The 6,318-nt window shown below is 35.5% G+C and overlaps 1 long non-coding RNA gene across 1 annotated transcript; it reads left to right on the forward strand.

The window, feature by feature from the left end:
- The first annotated feature begins 367 nt into the window (after positions 1–367).
- On the forward strand, positions 368–3,314 carry LOC112465808. The gene is made up of 3 exons (XR_003042067.1): positions 368–624; positions 1,731–1,925; positions 2,034–3,314. It is a non-coding gene; the product is annotated as an uncharacterized LOC112465808 (long non-coding RNA).
- Positions 3,315–6,318: the final 3,004 nt, after the last annotated feature.

Genomic DNA, 6,318 nt, shown 5'->3' on the forward strand with positions numbered 1-6,318 from the left:
TCTCATCGACGTTGAATTAAAAATTTCATAATGGTAGTCGGACCTAGAGCGCAAAGACATATCTATTTTTCATCTTTGTTAAGCCAAATAATGTCCTTAAAAAAGCTGTAACACTGTTGTGGCGAATTAATTTAACGAATTATTTTCATTCCAGGTGATAATATAGTAACTACTAGCTCAAACAAAAGTCTTCATTGCTTTAATATATTGCTATAAGTAAAATGTATAAATATATAATAATACTATTCGAATTTACGTTCATTACAAAATTATTTATTGAAATAATTTCATAAGAATTTTTGCACACTATATACCATGAACAAAGAAAAAAACAGTGATGGTGAAAAGACAATTTCTTTTAGGTCTAAAGGGGTCGCGAAAATCGAGCGGGTGGATAAACGCGCGGCATTGTGTTCGCTTCATCGACTGACCGATATTTGCCCAGAGTCACTCTGAAAGTATGGATTAACGATCCGTAGGGTGGACCGAAGGGTAGACCAGAAGAGATTACTAAGCGAAGGCTAAGCGCGTGATGCAGGTGGTCGCAAGGGGAACCGCTGGAAAGAAAGGACAGAGATGATGATTCCACTTCAGAAACGGACGAAAGCTTCCAACAGTATAGTGGTGAGTTAAGAGGGCCTAGAAAGCATCGACTGTTCTGCTTGAGACCGCCGTTATATCTCTGAAAGCGGGAGTACATTCTAATTCGATCGGTTTAGATATGAATCTACAGGGTGTTCTCGCTACGATCTGTAATTGCAGACATTGTTCTGGCATTATAATGCCAGAATATAACAGTTTCAGCGTTTCTATTCGTATACATTTGTCTTCCTTAGTAATTGTACAATTACTAATAAAAGGTTTCATATACTGTCTATACGTAATTATATACATGAAAAATGTTTGGCTTTTATTTAAATTTTTATTTTACTTTATTCTCAAGAACAGAGATGTATTTCTACTTACAGCAACTTTATGCAAATAATAATTTTACAAAAAAGAAATATTTTCAATATCGGTTTTAGTAATTTTGTTATCTTAATTAGCAAGTGCTGAACTATCGTAGAACAATATTGATAATAATAACAACTTGCATTTGAATGCGTTACTAAAAAATTGTGAATGAATGTCACAGTATGAAGTAAAACACCCGATATGTCGTGAGGATAAAGGCATCAAAGAAAATCAAAGCCTGCAGGTATTACGCCATAAATCGGGTATGAGATGTTTGAAGGAACGATTGTTTCGGATCGATTCTTCTTCAGGGCTTCGAGTGTCGAAATGAAACTCTTGATGTCTGATCGATTCTACCATGAAGCATCAGCTCGTCGTTCCTTTCAAACTACTCCACAATAGTATAATAGAAGCTATTCATGTTGAAAAGTCCGTTTGCGATTCTTACATTCTTAAATCCTTAATTTTGCCTTAAGTCTTGCCTCTCTCGAATTTGAATACTTTGTACGCACTTGATTATGTTTTTTGTCAATTTTTCCTTTTTCACATATACTAATCGATAATAATCATTATAGCTAATATCTATAACTTATATAAAGTATATAAGAAAAAGCATATTTTTTATTTTTGTTTAACGGACAAAAGAAATAAAAATTGTATTTTGTCACAGAAATTAAAATAACAGAGATTGAATAGATAATAACAAATTACCGGATAATATTATTAAAATAAAAACAAAGACAAAATTATACTTTTCCTGAATAATTTGATTCCAGACACTGACGAAGAATATCAGATCCATCATCATATAGCGGAGTAATTAATAAAAAAAAGTAGTTTACATATCGTACTGGAAAAACAGCATTTACGCAAGAAATTGAAGAGTAAACACATTAAAAGAAACAAGTCGAAGTAGATGGCTGCAGATAGGCAGTTAAGATTGACGAAGACATGCATGCGCAAAGACAAAGGTATTTCTATGTCAGCCCTTTTCACACTCTATATTTATCTTTCTTTTTTTTTTAAAGCAAGACGCTTTCAGAAATATTTTCATAAAAAAAATTGTAATTGCTTTACAGCAGGAGAGATAGAAATCAATCCTGGTCCGTTTTGGAGGAATGACAGGAATGCGCGGAATTGCATAGTATTTGACATTATCCGTAACTCTATCGCCTCTTTAACGAAGTCGATGTCATTACATTTATATGTCGAATAGCTATATCATTTTTTTTTATTTTATGACGAAATGTATTTTTCGATAGACTTTTAGTCCGGACGGACAGTACAGGTTCGTAATGTAAAAACATTACAATAAAAAAATATCTTTTATTCTTTCATAATTGCTCATCATATGCGCAAATCGTGTACAAATCGTGTGTGTGAATAAATCCAGATATAGAGGTGGAACAACGGATGGATAATTATATACGGAGAATAGATATATTAATCAAAGCATATTATTTGTTATACAATAATACCGAGCCATCTACGTGCATAAATATCAGAAATAACAAACGGCAATGAAACGTAGATAAAATTAACAAGCATGAATATCTATCGTTCCGATTTCGTTTCATTTCATACACGCTGCAAATGAATAATGCGCGCCGTGAAAATTGTCCAATGGGTAACGTGGCTTACAAATCCTCTTAAAATGCATTATATAAATCGAAATCCATTTTTCAGGCAAAACATATTTTTCGAGCGCGGCTATTCAAAGCGATTCTCTGAGCCATTTATATGCATACATTCGTCGATCGCAAATAACGCCGCGACGCAGCCCCGTGTACCCGCAAATATCCCCCTCGCACCGAACACGATATAAACAGGTAGACAGGGTTGTAGGAAAAGAGCACAGAGAAGAAAGAGGAGAAAACGATCCAATAGTCACGACCCTTCCCGATCGATTAATATCACTGCAATAAACGTCATTGCACATCGAAAAGGGGTGGTTCGCCCCACGGCAAACGCGATTCTCGTGTCGAAAAATATATACCTCTCTATTTTACAAAACACGCAACAGCACACGTAACCCTTTAGTCGCGCGGCTCCGACTGCGTTCTTCTTTTGTGACGAGAAAAGCTAAACGATGGAGGATCCAACTGTGTTACTTGTCATATGTGAGCAAATCAGCGAATAAAATAAGTCAACTTTTCACGTACTTATAATGTATCTAAAAAAAAATTCGAAAACTGAACTATCACGAAAGTCAGAGATTAAATCAGATTAGAGATTTCAATTTCATGAAATTTAATCGTTGCGTAGGCAGACATTCTAACATTCATTGCTGCTATAAATACTTCGATCGTTATTAATCTCACGACTGCATCGGCTTCGACAAGCGTTACAAAATCTCTCTAGGTTCCTAACATTCTTCAGTTTTTAATACTTTGATTATTAGCAGCGATTTTCTCCAAGAACATGGGGGACTAAAATATCACCCGCTCAGTTTTCTCGTAACACGCACATATTATATGCGAAGGGACACACACAATAGAAACGTTCACGTACGTTGCTCGCGTGGATGTAAAGTACTCCATGGGTATCGATGGCGTATCGATGGATCCCCATTGTGATCAGCCAGGGAGCAACGAAAGGGGGATCTCGATAGCCTGGCGCGTATAGAGCAGGTAACACGTCGCTGAGGTAGGATTGTGCCCCGACAGCGATTGATACGATTCGAGTCGAAATCTCGCGGTCCATTGTCGGTTTGCTTTTTGCCGCCTCTTATATGCGCGACTTCGATTGTGTACCACCGACCGCATTCATCCACGAGTGGAAAGGCGATTTCTCATCCGCGTAACGGGGTAACGGCGGAGTACAATGCGGCCGGCGAAATAATAAAGGGCGCACCGCGGTAGGAAGGAAAACGGTGAAGGAGGGAAAACTCTCGCCGACGAATATAAATCAGCGAAAACGCATTTTGCGTGCACGCGCCTCGCGTGTGACGCTCGTTAAACGCCGAAGTCGCGAGATGTTCGCATCTTGAAAAAAATTGACTTTTTTTAATCACTAACATGGATCGCAATTAATACATTTCAATGCATAAATCGGTAACAAGGGATCAGAGATCTTGTTTGGATCATAACTCAAACTTTTACTTTTCGTTCATTAACGTACGTAATGGTACGTGAGAGAGAAATTGCAAAATCGATCGATAATTTCACATCACGACGCCGACGCTTCTAAAAATGAAAATTAAAAAACGCTCAAGGATATGTATAAAGGATATGCAATGACATGCTTGATTACTCTCTACTTTCGCCATGTAAACAGCAAGATTGATGTTGTTAACCTACGACGTATTAAATTTTCTTTTGGATCATTGTGAATTGACTTTACAATTTCGACATAAATAACGCTCTATTCGTCCGGTGTGTAAAAATGTACACGATCAATAATGACATTTTTGAAATCGATCAAATTAACGTGTGTTACTGCTTGTAGCACAGTCATTTGTATATCGTACTAAATTAAAAGCTGACGTTAATAACGATGTATGTACGATTGCAATAATTCATATTTTTTGGAATAAGCAAATGGCTTCGGCGGTAATGGCGCCAGAGTTGAATATTTCACATTATCGAACATCCTATAGACGGTATTATTGACAGATGATAACGGCATTTCGACATTATTCAAATCGACATCTTCGCTGCTTGCTAGTTTGGTGAATTAGAAAGTATCAATGGTGCCGTTTGACCGCGAGACTTAGCTATTTAATCTTTCAAAGGATTTACGGAGTCACGCTGTTAAATACGTAATTGGAGGACTAGTAAACTACGGACGTTTTCTATGATTAATAGCGACATATCACGAAAAACTTATAATTATATTATTATTATACTACATTATATGTAAATTCTGTATTGCAAATAAAATATATGTTTCCGATCATTTAGTTATTGTTAACTTCAATTGAATGAATACGGATACACATGTGCAAACTTGCGCAATGAAATGCGGAATTAAATTGAAAAAGAAAAAACTAAATAAATTAGAAGTTAAAAACTAAAGTTTTCATCTATCAGTGTATTTAACTATACACGCGCCTTTTCATTCAGAAATAATATAAATATAGAATATAGAAATGCCATAATAAAATAACTAGATTATAATTGTTGGAGATTTTACAGCAAGGTAGAATTTCGTGGAGAATTGAGTCGTTATCGAACAACATGTACGCCAATGTTGGCGTCGGGATGACCCCTGGTGCTCATCACTATCTCTCTCTCTTCCTCTCTCCCTTCTCCCCCTGCTTCTCTCTCTCTCTCTCTCTCTCTTTCTCTCAGCCTATCAGCCTGCCTCGCTCTTTGCATCGTCAAACGATCTGTCGATAGAGGCAATTAATGCGACTAGCTTTGATTATCCCCACTGCTCATACAGACAGCGACTTCACATAGCCGTGCAAATAAAGCAGTTTATTTATACGCATGCAATTAGGTTGGACATACACCGGACGCATCTGCGCGTCTAGTTAAAACTCAAGTGTATCAAGCGCAGTTACTTATACACATCTGCTAGAAATACAGTCTATAGCTTTGCGATAACATTAACAGAGATGCACACATCACGCTTGTGCCGTTACGTCAACGAACTATTTGGTTTTTTTAATCAAACTTTTACTTCCTATTTTTTTCTTTAAAGAATTTGCAAATGACAAGCTTTATTATGTGGCCGTAATATACGCGCGTTTCTACTCTAGTAATTTTATTATTAATTAATTGTTAAATTAGTCATATGAGAGATAATAATTAATTAAGTTCATATACGAGTAAATGTACGAGTTTTGTATAAAGTTTATATTTTAATAAAAAATTATATTTATACTTAGTGGTTATTTAAAACAGTATTTCATAAGCATTTTTCACAAATGGTCTGTCCATAAATATAATTAATATTTATTGAGCTGTACATTGTTCAGATCACCATTTAATTATAACTTTATAAACGATTATTTCAATTGCAGTTTATGCAATTAACACAGTACTCACTATTCAAAGCAAAAAATTAAAAACTAATATAATAATAATTTTTAGCTTCATTTGTCGCCCTTTCGCAATTGTTTCTTAACGTTTTACGTATAATGAATGGTATTTTTAATGCGACGTCATTGAATAGCTTTATAGCAAAGTTTATTAATGTCTGCTCGTATATAAAAATAGCAAATTACTATGGAATTCGTATGACGTAATTGTATCTTGTAATGGAACAAGCAAAGATATGAAGCTTTAAATTTTCTTTCGATTTATATGCTATCTATGACAATTGTGCTATAAGAACTCCCTAATTACTCATTAGAGGGGTTGCCAGCTTCTCTCGATAAAATAATTATGATGACCTAACGATTAGTTCGAGCGTATA

This window comes from Temnothorax curvispinosus, unplaced genomic scaffold (genome assembly GCF_003070985.1).
Source record: "Temnothorax curvispinosus isolate PA1 unplaced genomic scaffold, ASM307098v1 QBEX01015524.1, whole genome shotgun sequence".
NCBI lineage: Eukaryota > Metazoa > Arthropoda > Insecta > Hymenoptera > Formicidae > Temnothorax > Temnothorax curvispinosus.